Below are 15,289 nucleotides of genomic sequence, written 5' to 3' on the forward strand. Positions count from 1 at the left end.
TTATGGATCAGGCCAGAAAAAATATATTGGATAAATACAAACAAAACAGTTTGAAGTAACCATTTTCTTTCACCAAATCAAGACTCTCAGAGATGGAGTTAAAATATGCTGCATGATTACTATCACAATCTTTTCTTTCTGTACACAACCTTTGCAGTCACACTCTTTAAAGCTGTGAAGCTTTTTCCCAAATTAGTGCCATTTTTACGATTATATGGGTCAATATGACATTGAAAACATTGCATTTTGCTTAGAGAGAACACTAAATAGGCAATTTGTGATTTTGTATTTTATTTTTTATTTTTAAACATCCAAACATATTGTTTGGGAATCAAATGTGCTTCTACAAGCCATGGTAGGAAAACATGTGTATTGTAACAAATTGAATAATTTTGTGGAATTTAAAATGTAATTAATAGATAGTTTTGGTAAATGCCCATTGTCCTTCCTGCAATACAAAATAGCATTGGAAAAGAAGTGCCACAAAACTTACATCTCACAATTTTGTATTCTGCTCAGCACTGATGCAATTCCTTCAAGATTTCGCCTGCATGTAGCATTTTTTTCCTCGGTTAGTCTCAATCTCTCAATCAATCAGAGGCATTGTTTGGGCCTAATAACAAACAAAGGATGTGTAGGCTCTTCCTTTCATGACCCATCATTCTGTGAGCCGCATTGCTTAAATTTTGTCAGTGTGTTTGGCTGCAGATACAGGCCTACAAACACTTCCTTTACCCCTCTCCCTCCTTTTCATTTAGAATCACATACAATTACAGTAACTGGAGCCTATCTATCTATCAGAACCTGTCACAAAGAGGCAAAGGTAACTCATTATTCGGACGCATTGGCGGTGAAACTAATTTTAAATTCCAACAAAAGGTGGGCATGTGTGCAAGTCTGTATTTCTTTTTGACTTTCCATCCGTCTTTTATGCCAAACAGACTGTCTATGCATGTGTGTCTCTGTTTGTGCTCTCAAACACTCGATAAAAAGCTAAACAGCTTATTAATCCAATATGATAAGATTGTGTTTTCTTGTTTAAATGCTAATTCATGTGAGGATGTGATCTCTCTTTGTCTCAAGGTTCTTTGATTCTGCCTGTCTGTCTCTCCTACACTGTCCCTCACAAACAATGATTAGTCTCTCCTAGAGCGGTTTCTCTTTTTCCTCCACAGTGCTCATTTGCTACAACATCAGAGCTATTGAATGTTTTGCAGCATTCATGAGTAGTGAAGATTGTCTCATATTCTCACGAGAGAGAAGAAAGACAATAACTCTCAGAAAAGATGAATGGGCAGCAATAACTTGTGAGGAATTTATGGTGATTTTCTGCACGTCAAGTCCCTCACATCTACAAATAAGGCATTTTTGCTCCCATCTCATATGTTACAGATGATGCTTAGGAAATATACAGCGTGAACGCTACATGTGGCTGCAGGCTGCCATCAAGATCACAGACACAGCCACATTATCATAAGAAGCTTATATTCAGTCATTTGTTGGGTTTTTGTGCTATGTTTTGATATCATTGTTGCTAAGTGCTCACTGATGTGCTGTTGTTGTATTGCATTACAGCTCTCAATCAAGCAGTGGATCGGATTTTGAAGTTTGAATTTGTCCTCCAGCAGGGCTCTTTGAATTTAACCTCAACATTTGCATAACACAAACTCACCAACACACAAACTACATTTTTCAGAAATCACACCTGGTTGAAAATAAGTCATCTATGATATTTTTGTCCTACAATAGATCTTAAACAGATCAGGCACTGGCTTTTCCACTGGTGCCATTGCACAATACCTATGCCCAGCATTTAAGTCAGCATTTGAGGGCATCAACCAAGTCACTGGTAATAAACAGCATCTCAGTAGGTTTTGCAAAGGTCAGTTTCTTTTGGTTGAAGTTTGGTATGGTAACTGGCTATTAACTGCACTGTCTAGGCAGCCATTGGCATACAGATCAACTTAAACCTGCCACTTTTAGTCTATCAAGTATTTAATGGTTTGGCTGTGCAATACATTTCTGACCTGCTGCTCTCTGATTACAATCCAGTCAGACCTTTTGAGTAATCAGTTGGGGTTTTCTGTTTAAAGGTCCCATATTATGCCCATTTTCAGGTTCATACTTGTATTTTGGGTTTCTATTAGAACATTTTTATGTGCTTTAATGTTCAAAAAAGACATTATTTTTCTCATACTGTCTGTCTGAATATACCTGTATTCACGCTCTCTCTGACACGCTCTGTTTTAGTGCCTGTCTCTTTAAGCCCCTCTCCTGAAAAAGCTCAGTCTGCTCTGATTGGTTAGCATTTTCGGGTCTTCCGCATCTACGTTCTTGGCCTCTCTGCACTGTCATTGAAGACGGGGAATGACTGTAAGGGCACTGTAGCGACACTTTCTACCTATAGTATAGTTGTGACATCACAACCGTACGGAAGTCCTGACTGCTCATTTAAAGGCACCGTTTCTGAATACGGGCTTTGTCCAGTTCTCTGTGGATTGAGCCTTTTGATACTTTTACAGTATTTATATAGCACCTCGACCTGCCTTATAATAATAAACGACATGGAGATCTCACTTTTTAAAATATGGGACCTTTAATAGTTCATTTATTATATTCTTTTGTTACATGTTGCTAATTGCATTTTAATGTTCAGTTCATTGAGGTTTCTTCTAATGAAATCTGCTAAATAAATGCATTTGCATTGCCTTATTATGTGGCTATTATGTTAAATATTTCAACCTGTGATAGAATGTAGCAAGAATGTATATTTACATTAAAAAAAACAAAAAACATTGCAGAGTATTGCTTCAGCTCTTTATTATAAGTCAAGTTGTGTCTGTGTCGGACACCTTCCAGTTCCACACTGCACATTTTATAATGCAACATCAAAGGTTTGGCTTCGGCCATGGTGGACTCCTCAGGGATATTTGCTCCAAATGGGAGTCTGGTGTCTGGTGTCAGTAACAATAAAACATAGATTCCCTCAGGACGATTGTGCAGTAAGGCAGCAATACTTTACCCATGTTCTGATTGAGGCCTTCCTGTGAAACTGCAGTGCCCTTTCTTCTCTTGCACCACTTAGTCCATTTCACAATGTCTGGGGAATGTGTTTCCTCTCAGTCCCAGAAGCACATGAACACAGATAGTGGGTCATAATCCACTTGCCATCGCCAGTGATTGATTGTTTGCACAGCTGCAAGACACCCAGTAGCTCACACTCTCCCTTCAAGTCCTGCAGGACACTTGGCATGGGACATCTCACAGCAGGCTGTATAAAAATCTGTCAAATATGTTCGCTCAAATGCTACAGGAATTTGATTTGAAGAGTCTTATTGTCATACTTATTCTGTCACACTGTCATTCTAATTTTGTTCCCTTTGGACAATTTTCTTGTATAATTACAAAGAAGTTGCCATGATTTTCTAATTATTTGAAATATTTCTTCAGTTTGTGCTTCAAGATGCTTTAATAAATGGAAATGTGTACAGCTAACTTCTGGTTAATGTCTTAATTGTCTTAATTGTAAAATTGTCATTTTACATCTTTTAACAACAGAAGAGATCAAACTCACAAGCAGATGCCCCCCATATAATAATGCAAGAATGCAAACCGCTGTGTGATCATCTCTGCCTAAACAGCTTTTGCTTACATTTACCAATTTCCTTCATGAATATGGAAGGAGTCAGTAATACCCTTGTTTTTATCCGTGGTCTTTTCTTGACCCAGAATGCATCCTGCTGATGCTCAGAGAACCTGAACACGGGGGTGACACCGTACAGACGCAGACTCACACTCCCCTGTAGGGAAACTCACACTACACAAACTCACACTACACTTGTATGTTCAAAAATGACATTGATTTTACAAGGTGGTCAGGGATAGAGGCAGACTTCCATGTTGTGAGGAGATTTGCACTCAGATGGATTTCACTCCATTTGTAAAACAGAGTGACTATTCATTATGATTGCACAATACAAACAAAGGGTTTAATTACCCTCATTATCGCTCTGTAATTTTGTCAAACAAAATGTATATGAACAAAAATGTGGTACACAAAAAATCAACTAAAAGGAAAGAGTTTCAACTAAAATTATGGTTTCCATTTTCTTCTATTCACGACACTTCTGGATCATACTGGCTAAAGGCAATGCGAAACCAAATCCTTCTGATAAAATGTAATTTTCATATATCCATGGTGTGTTTGCTTTGGCATGTATATCTAATCCTGTAGATCAGTACAGTCACCTAAACAAAACAGAGGCTCACTGCAGTTTGACTCTTTATGATGCATGCAGCACGGGTTTCCAAAAGTAAAGTTGTTCCAAAGTTCTTCACAACTGTTTGTTATTGATTCAAATATCTCCTAAGGGATGGCCAGATTGGAGTGAAATGTGATATGACTGCAAATTTTCTGAGGAGGAAGTAACCTCTTGACTTCAGTGACCCTATATCCTTCCATGGTGCCACGCAACGTATCCTCATACAACGGTTCGAATGATATCTTACGAAAAGTTATGCACAATTTTTCATGCATTAACCTACAAATGTCCAGCAACATGAGTGATCAGTGCACCTGTGCAAGCCCCTGCAGTGCAGAACCTGTTTAGGCAACAAAACTACTTGGTTAGGTTTAGCAAAATATCATGGTTTGGGGTAAAATAAGTATGTTTCTTACGGAACTTTTGTACGTGGCTTTAGGTAAGTATGTAAATTACGTAACAAAAGTACGTTAAAATGAGTCAACGCTGACTTCGGGACATGAACAGCGGTCTTCTGGTTAAAAGCCCTGTGTTCCTTTACCATCCATCCACTCAGACCTCCTCTCTACACAGACTTTATCAGACTTTATACCACATCGCCTGACTTCCTCCTTAGAGGAAGCCCGACACATCCTGGCTCACGATTATGTGGGTTTATTATAGTACATTATTTTATGTAGGTAAAAGTTGGAACAGTAAATGAGAACAGCATGTGCCACGATACAGAACCATTTCATCATCTACCTGGGACCATTTTGACTATGAAAAGAACGGGGGCTTCATATTGTAAAAAAGTATTATAGCTGTGTACATGATTCATTTTATTATAAGTGTTTTGACCATATGATCACCCAAGGCCTGGTCTTCAGAACCATATTAGCATTATTAGTGTGCAGACAAAATACTGCAATTTGGGCACGACAACTAGTTATTATTGAAAAGCCTGACTGAAAAACAGATTGCAAATGAGTGCGAGAGAGAAAATGCCATTTTAATTTAGCGGGAACACTTACATGGCTGTGGACATTTAATATATATATATATAGATTTATTTATTCAGAGTTATTTGTGCTATTATGTCATTATAGCTATATTTGTGATGCATCATTCCAAAAAGTTTGACTCCCTTCTCGTCTGATAACTTTTTTCCTAAAAAATAGATAAATTACTCCTTTATTTGCAGTAATATTCAAATTTGTATCTGTATTATTAGATTATGAATGAATACAGAAAAAAATCAATCCACTGAATTGCTGCAGGGGACAAGTGAGTTCCATTTGAATGCATTTAGACTGGATATCGTCACACCGGAGAGTTTGAAAGGAGGACCCCAATGCAGGAGAAAAGTCAGGCAGGTTGATGCAATAAAAAGCAAGCTTTCATGACAAAACCTGAATCCAAAGAGACAATAAATACTAAACACTGAAGAAGTAAACACTAGGAACAATAACACTGGAAGCTAAAAACCAGATAAGCAGACATTGAAAAAAGAGAACACCAACACTGATATACACAAGAAAGGAAAAGAGGGTGCTAAAGAAGTAACGAGGGACAGGTGACATGAGGGCTGACGAGGAACAGGTGAAACACATCAGGGCGGGGCAGACAATCACAAAGGCGGGAAAACACACAGTCCACCAAGTTGTTTTTAAGTACGTTTTTTTCATATTGTTTTCCTGAAATGGAAATGTAGATATTAATCACAGAAATTAAATACTTTTTTTAATAAGTCAAGTGGTTATATTAAACACTTACACATAGTGGGTATTTTCAAGGCCGATTCCAGAATTTCTTTTAGATTCAGAACACATACATTTTACTACTTTTAGGCCAGCAAAAAATAATAAATTTTCTCCACCAGAATTGTTTTCCTGGCAGCATGCAGAGGGCTTTGAATCAACTTTTTTGATTTCAAATTTAGACTCATGTTGGGAAAAACATTATAATTTTCCGTATTATTTCCTTGGAAATTTCCTAGAAAAAAACCCAAGTAATTATTGCAGGGGTCTTCAACGTTTTTAAGCCAAAGACCCCTTAAATGAAAGCGAGATGGATCAGGGACCCCCTACTACATATATTGTATAACATGAAGTCGCATATTAATCTGGTCCTACAACAACTTTTATGGCAGCCTAAAGCCTTTATAGATACGTATTTTTTGCATAGAATATGAAGATATTCAAATAGCCTAATCAGTATTGGCATGATTTTATAAATCATGTTTTAATATTAAACACACACGTGGAACAGTCAATCCTTTGGGATGAACTGTATATGTGGATGGTTACCTTACCTTACCTATAGGCCAGTAAGCCTATCGTCAGTGCGGATTTATATTTGCTAATAATATGTTGGAATCATGTTAAGACTTTTTAATTATTGAAAAAAAACTTTCAAAAATTAACAATAATTTGGAGGCCCCCCTGCAGTGACTCTGAGGACACCCTAGGGCTCCCTGACCCCCTGTTGAAGATCCCTGAATTATAGGGAAAATAGACAGGGTCGGGTCACGGGGGCAGCAGCTCCAGCAGGGGGACCCCAAACTTCCATATCCCGAGCCGCATTAGCCAACTCTGACTGGGGGATCCCGAGGCGTTCACAGGCCAGGGTGGAGATATAATCTCTCCACCTAGTCCTGGGTCTCCCCTGAGGCCTTCTCCCAGCTCCCAGAGTTTAATTTAGAGTTTGGTTAATTGTGTAAACTTATAAGCCGTTTCCAGAGAACTGCATAGCATGTGCCATGGTAAACTCTGCATGAAGCACATTTTAAATGAGCATTTTTCGAAGTTCACCTCACTTGCAAAAAAGTAGAAAGTGCAACAATGAACATGGCCAAACAAGTTCCTAGAGAAAGGCTTGTCTTTGTGAATAAATCATACACAGAAATGACAACCAGCAACTGATGTATAATTTGGTATCAAGTCTATAATGATGGTGAGTAAGAGCGATCCTCTATAATAGCAGTGCCACATTGATATCTTCAAATGATTTCTATTGTCTCTCTTCCGTGTGGTATAATTCAGACCATGCTGTAGTCTTTGTCTCATGTGTGAACCCAGCAATATAAATCAATAGTTTTTCACAAGATAACAAAGGATGTTGTACTTCAACCCTGCTGTATTTCTCCAGATGGATTTAATCAACAGCTGCCTGTCGTTCATATCACTCTAGTGCTGCTTGTATTTTTTCCGTCTGTTTAATCAGTTTAACTGGCAGGTGTTGAACCTTTTCTTTGCAGAGAATCAGTGAAGCAGATTGTGTTTTTAGAGATGTGAGAAATGGGGACAGCTTTTGTATAAATGTTTGAAAAGGCAGCTCGTTTCTGGAAGGTCACCAGTTCCAATTCACAGCTATGCCAAGGTACAGGGAAAGTGAATGAGCAACACCCTCCAGAGAGAAAAAGGAAGGGAGACAAGAGACAGAGAGGGAGAGGGAGATAGATCGACCTCAGCCTCTGTAACTGAATGTCCACGTACATCTAAAAGCCTATTAGAAGTTTCTGCCTCTTTTTCTCTCAGCTGTATATCCACCTCATCCTCCCAGCTGAGTCTATCAAGGAAAGAGAGGACAGCCCTGTCTCTCTCCTGGGGGAAATAAACTAAGCATTTGTGACTGGGGTGTTTCCACATTATCCTCAATGCTAGGTGACAGGGTTCTCAAGAGAGATCAGAGATTTTACTCCTGTCCATTACTGGAGACAATATATAGATTGGTGATTTTATATTAGATGGGGCCATTGGTGAAAATTAAGCTCCAGGGAAGTGGCAAGGTCACAGGATCCAATTTTTATGTCCTATTATTGAATGTCCAAGCTGGTGCCTCACCAATCAGTATTGACAGGTTTCATTTTAGAGTCTTCTTTGTTGCCTATGGATGACAATAGTCAATACAACATTGTACCATAGTCCTTTTGTGCATTTAGGACAATGCATATTGCAAATAAGTGCTTTAAAAGCCCAATAAAACAGGAATTGTAGTGATCAATTCAATTCAAACAAATGCATACACCTAATCAATATGTCTGGAATCGTTAAAACGTAAAATATTGAACATGGAGCTTTAATGTTTGGTAGGTTCAGGCACAATAACAACTTTGTAAGGGAAAGATCATGATTTGGGTTAAACTTACTTTGTTAAGATTAGGAAACCTTTGTTGTCATGATTTCAGTAAAGATCACTTGTTTAGGGTCAGGTAGTGACCCAAGTTATGGTTAAAATAAACCAATGTTGATGGTTAGGGTTAACAGTGAACTCATGCATTCAAGTCCAATATTTTGTTGACGCATACAACCACCCCAAACACACTACTTCCTCCATTGCTTCCAATGGACAAAGATCATAACTCTTACGGTTTCTAGACATTCACACATCAGGCATAAAATAATTTGCACAACATTAACAAAGCTGATATTGAGTCAAATTATCTTGGGCATTAGACATATTGACGCACAGACCTGAGAGCAGTGAAAGTGAAATAAACATGACTCTGATTAGGAATCACAATTTCTAACCAACAGTTTTTTTTTCAACTCAAGAATATAAAAATCTAATGGGTGGATTACCATGAAACATGATTTAAATGTGTTTACATCATCTCTACTTGTAATTCCATGACAGTTCACAGATCAGAAACCCCCACGGGCTGTGTTCTTTAGTGCACTTGTCACGCTCTGTCATACACCTTGGTGCTGTCAGAGCCTGATGCACATATTTATCAAAAATGCAGATAAGGCACTTTGATCACAAACTAGTGGGGCCTGGAGAGCCAGTGCACAGGTGTTCGCTACGTTGACAATGTCACTGTCTCTGTCCCATCTGGTTCTACTGTAACATCCATATGCATGGCCTGCCTGCCATCTCGCTACACTTTACCCCTTCATCTCCACCCCCCTCCCTTCCCCTCTCCTGTCACAGAGATAGGCACCACTGAGGCTTGCTTCTATCTCAAGAGCACCTTTATATACCCTTGAAGCAACTTCCACAACTCCACGATAATGCTTTCCATTCATACAAGAGATGTGTTTGGAATATTATCCAAAGTTATAGGGAAAGTGCAAGCTCAAGCAGTGTTGAACTTTTACTCAAGAGAAATCATGTAATCATTATGCCAATTCACTGGACACAATTCATGTTTTGCTGTGAAGGAGAATACTTTAATGTCACCAAAAAAAGCATCTAACAATGGACTTTGTGTAATTATTGCAATACAGTACAGCTCTGTTGCGATTTTGTGCATTTGAACAAGCTTCTTTTAAAGCCAAATAGCGCTGCAACAGACTGCAGTGATGATGTCATCCAGAGACAAACCCCGGAGCTGCTCCACCGACAGTGAATAATGGACTGTCTGCTAAACAACTGCTACGACTCTGTCATGGTGATTTTACTGGTGTATGGGCACACAGTCTGAAGCTATGTTTAGACGGAAACAATCTAAACCACTGTCTTCAGACTTTTGCGTTTTTTCCCTTTAGACGGGAACGTGACGGTGGAGTGTTTTTAAGATTTCCACTCTGGAGGTTGGTTTCAAACGACATCGGCGTATAAACGAAAAGCACATCTGATAAAATATTTTGTCGTTTTTCACCCGCGAACGTCATTGTGTAAACAGGGCCTGATACACAGCTGGAAACCCCAAATTCACATAATACCCATTGTATGAGCAGCCAAAGTGGGTTAATAATTGACTTCCTGCATAGGGAGACATCTGTTAGTTTGTAGACATTAACTTTGTAGTCCTCATGATGGGTGAGTTTTAGGGTGAATCTTTCCTTTTAACTTGAAGACTTTACCTCTTAATTGTGGAGTACCTTAATTCAAATGATGTTATTTTTAACATAATGTATAAATACAATGCTATTACATGCAATAGGACGTCATTTTTAAGTGTTTTTAGCATATGCAGTGCAAGAAAGAACATCCACATTATGATCATACGTGAGGAAATATCTTTTCTAGAAAGACGAATAGTCCCCAAACAAACACAGGTACATTTGTTTGTCAATGTTGTATCTTTATGGCAACTTAAATAGGCCATGCTTGTACAAAATAAATCGCTCAGACATATGGCTGTGTCATCCAACACTTGGGCCCAGGAATTGCTGGGCATTTCAGGGCTTCGCCAGGTAGGCGTGTGAGCAATAAGCAGCATCTTTTTTTTTTTTTTTGCAGAGTAGAGTAACATTACAAGTGGGAGAAAGCAACACCACCCTCCAGAGACATAATACATCAAGGTTGTTTTTCAGAACTGCAATTGTTGTGTGCCTTGGACGCGGTGCCAAGTGGAGTCAAGTACAATAGTCTCAAAAGCGGCACCAATGAACGCTTGGGGGCGACCTTGGAGAAAGAACACTGCATCACTAACTTATACAGCTATAATTAATATAACTATAATTAATTTTATGTTTCTGTATCTGGTGAAAACAAAAACAGAATGAAACATAGGTTAGATTTGGTTTTCAGCAGCATAATCCAATTTTCTTAGTGTGGTGATATTTATTTCTAATGTTTATTAGTTTTAATATCCAAGTCAATACATCAAACTGTTTCTCTTTGAAAGTGTTCCAGCACAGCAAATATTTTGGCATTGAAACTGAAGTAACTGTGATTCTTCCATTATCCACCAGACTCGCATTTGGTTATATAGACCCAACAAGTGTAAATGAAACTGTTGTGAAACTGTAATTAGAACACCTACCTATTAATATGAAGCAGTTGGAGGCTGGTGGCTGATTATTCATTACTTCTTGTCTACACACTTGCACAGCTGCCCGAGCAGTGTGTCGCTGTCACTCTCGCCCGATCTGTTTGGTGTTGGTGGTTAAAGTGAACCAATAAATGGATGAGAGAGGGGGAATGAGGAGGTGCTTCAGAAAGGGGAATGTAGAGAGTGTCTAGTGAATGAAAAATATTACAATGAAAGGAACAAAGAAGCTAAATTAGTGCGTGGAGGTCTTAGCCTTATTATTATTATTTTATTTAGTAATAATGGGTTAGGGTTTAAAATGTAGCAAGACATGAATGGTCAAAGGTTTTCTCTGAGGTTGGAACAATCCATTCAATTCTGGTCCACAGCAGAAGGAATCAAAATGTAAAAAGTGAAGAAATAAAAAAAAAAGATCATCTACACTGTCCTGCTTTAAAAAATGCTATTTTGAATGCTCTCTCTCTCAGTCTGAATTTTGCTTTTCAGAAATGAATTAGCTTTCCTCATTAAGTTTTGATTTAGTGATTAATTCCATTGAGTAAATCTGACAGCTTTATGTCATGCACGGTAAAACTTGAAATTACATAAAAAAGATAGATACAGAGACATCGATGACTTTGAGGTAATGGCACACTATTACACACAACGCCATTTTACTGGGTAGAAAAGGTGCATTGTGCAAGATAAATATGAGATGAATTTAGAAATTTACCCTGTAAGTAAAGATAACCATCCATGGTGATGCTGCCTTACTAAACCAGTGATGAGGATATGATATGTGCTATGCCAGCATGCTAGGTGGGTTGCCCAGTAGACTGACATAATAGAAATGGATACAAATCGACAGGCAGGGCTAAGCAGGAAAATACAAAGTAGTACATGTACATGTATTGTATTTTCTGGTCCAGATTTAAACAGGTTTGGTGTCTTATGATGTTGCTGGGCCAGCATTTGCAACAACAAAGTCTTCATTGTTTACCGACTATACAGTATAGTAGAGATAGAAATGGTAAGAATGTTGGCATGATTGTTCTCATAGGAAGGGAGTATTGACTTGACTGACAAAGAGGAAAAGGCAAATTAGTGGATGTATCTCAGGGTTAGAAGCATGCAATAGAGCAGTATATAGTGCCTTGATTTAGTCTATTTAAAGATAAGCATGGTGTTATTCTATATTCTGCTTGCTCATAATAAATCCAATGGATCCACTTCGTCAGGAGACTAATTTGCAACAACAGTTTCTCGTAGTTTAAAAGGTGCGATTTAATGCACCATTAGTTTAATGGGGGGCACATGAATGCACCATGGAGTGTCCTGTCAAGCTACATTGTGTCTGTTGTTAAAATCAAAATCACGACACACCTACGACATAGTAATATCAGTTGTTGGTTTGGGGATTTTCATGGGATTAGTTGAATATCACCAGACTTTTCACAAGCTTTTGCACCTTGCCACATCATGTTGACAGAAATGTGTCTCAATCCCACCTTCCTCTATCAAGATAGAACATGACACCGTGTTGTTGTGAGGACAGAAATGTCCATTGGAAATTGCACTTCTTCCTGAGATGCTGTGGTGTGAACTTATATGAGCTCATCTTAAACAGAATCCAAGAGAAGAAATGAAACAAAGAAACAGCCTTGTGCCTCAAGGGTCAACCCGGCTATCGCAACACATTCATTTACAGCACTTACATTTTGGATGTATTTATCGGTAGAATGTGTTGCAGTTGCTTTATGAATATAATAACAAGCAAAATGAATATTGCATAAGCATCTACCTCCTTGTAGTTAAAGGTTATGAAAAAAAGAGTTAAAAAGGTAGAAGATAATGAGAAAATGACTGCTTTGGCACTGCCATGTCACAGTGGGTGCATAAGAAAATATAATGGTTCATATCTTGGGATTATGGATGCCAAAACTCAGAGAGAGCTGTTTTGTATTTTTCCTTCTGTGCTTTCACATCACATTCTTTCATTTTTAATTAATCTTCAAGCTTGGGATGTCTCACAAACCAATTAAATACAGTGACCTCTCCGCCTCCAGTTGTTCATCAACTCAGAACCTTAAATACTCTGCCTCTAAAAAGCAGTGTGTGCGTGAATGTGTGTGTAACTAAGTGTGTGCGCATGTAGCTCTTCTTCAACCTCCTGGAACCTTCAAAGGAATAAAATACATGAAAATCCATCTTGCTTAAAATTCCACATCCACCGTGGAGGGGAGATACTGGCACTGTTCCATAAGAGGCAAGGCCAGATATGATCGTCCGTAGCAGAGACTTTGTAAGAGCCTCCTCCATTTTAATCCATCACGCTACATAATTTCTAATGCTGTTGACTAGGGACCAACTTTCACTGCAGTCTACATCACAGGATGATGCACTTTGCCGAATATTGGTGTTGAATTACATAATGGGTCCTGGAGAGAATCGAAATCTTGACCTTTATCAGTTTGGAGGAAAATGACTGCATGCATTTTAGACCTTGCTTAGCACTCAGACCACTATATTTCTTTATCGATGACAAAGTGGTTTCAGAAATGTCCACTTTATTATAATATTTCTTTACTTTTTAGCCATGCTTGCTGTGCTAGTGGCTCTAGGGATGACAAGGTTGGGTCATTGTTAAGCTTTTGGCAAGAAAGAAGAAAGAAGTATTGCTTTGGTATTTTGTACATATATCCATGGTACCCAGAGGATGAATCCTAATTACTTTGGTGATCCCCTGTCTTTTCCTCAAGCGCCACCATGTGTGCTGGACGACTGTTTGTTCAAAAAAACAATGGTGGCTCCTTAAGAGGTTAGTGTAGATGCTGCAGTAACATTAGTTATATCAGAACTGAAGAGTATAACTTCATTGAAAGAGGAGCAAAGATCGGTGCTAAAAGCTTTTCTCGATGGAAAATATGTTTTCACACTTCTACCGATTTAAAAGTGTTGTCTTTCTTTTAGTATACTGCGCATACACACATGTACACACACTCAAGTGAAATAAATGAAAAAATAGCAGCAACACATAGCACCTTATTAAATTTTAACTTGTGATTAATCTTTATGCCCCGGTACATCAGCTTTTGCTGACCCAATTTTTACGCCTCTGTGCTCCCGATATGGTTCATCAGTTAGTAAAATTGCTCTGAAAATTAATAACACATCATTATGCATTTAAGGTAACACAATTAAACATCTTATTATTATCGTCCAAATATAGTGTGCTATTTTCTAATCCTGCCGCTTGCTGAAAACATACAGGATGACTTAATTGAGGAGACTGTAACCAGGGATAATGACATTTAATGAGCAAGTGTATGAGTGGGACAACAAAAACATATCTGTCATACTAACGATAACATTTTGATAAAAAGTAAATAACGCACTATGCTAAAAACACAAGTGGAGGTATATGAGGTCCATTTGTCATTATGATGATATAGTGATACTGTAGCACAGAACTTGGACACAGATTTGATGCGAACTGTACTTGATGGCTGTCTGACAGCTTTCAACTTGCACTCATCCTGCCCCTGCTCTTTCTCCCATCAGAAAATATCTTGTCTCCTCTTGACTCAGTGTTGGGAGCTGGCGGCTTGTGGTTGAAGGCTGTGATGGGATTTGGGGAATAACTGCTACTCTAGATTAAGGATGGAGATGAGGATGACTAGTGACTGACAAAACAGACTTCTGGGAGGGCTTAGTTACTATATACTATCAAGGTCAAGCAGTGGTGAGGGAAGACTCATATGCGATAAGTGCTAGCTGTACAGACATGCTGAATGTGCACCGACCTGCCTGTTATGGTTTCGAAAAATGGTTGTTATGGAGGTTTTTCTGGTGTGGAAAGGCATGTTTAGAGCAATGCCTCCAGAGCTGAGTGGATTTTTTTTTTCCTATGTATGATTTTACCTGGTTTTATTTGAAGACGCTTTAAAAAGAATTATACCAACAACCCTTTCTGTGGTTTTATTAGATTTCTTTTGTTACGCTTCTTAAATAGTATTTAGGAGAAAGAAATTAATTATATAGCTTAGAAGAAGCAAAAAATTACTTTAATGTACTGCACCTGCTGAGAGCACACACACACACACACACACACACACACACACACAGTGTAGGAAAATGCCCACAGTATCCCTCCAATGGTTTTCATTCAAATGATGTGCTTCAGCTCTTCTCTGCTTATCACCATGAGCCACACTTTATTGTCGGGGCCACCTCAAAGAAAATTAAATGCAGCCTCATCCGTTTGATACCCCCGAGCACATTTTGTAAGGTTCTATTGCTGCTGAGATATTGTTGAGCTGTTGTATTTTTCAAACAGTCCCCCAGC

Source organism: Sander lucioperca, chromosome 24, assembly GCF_008315115.2.
Source record: "Sander lucioperca isolate FBNREF2018 chromosome 24, SLUC_FBN_1.2, whole genome shotgun sequence".
Taxonomy (NCBI): domain Eukaryota; kingdom Metazoa; phylum Chordata; class Actinopteri; order Perciformes; family Percidae; genus Sander; species Sander lucioperca.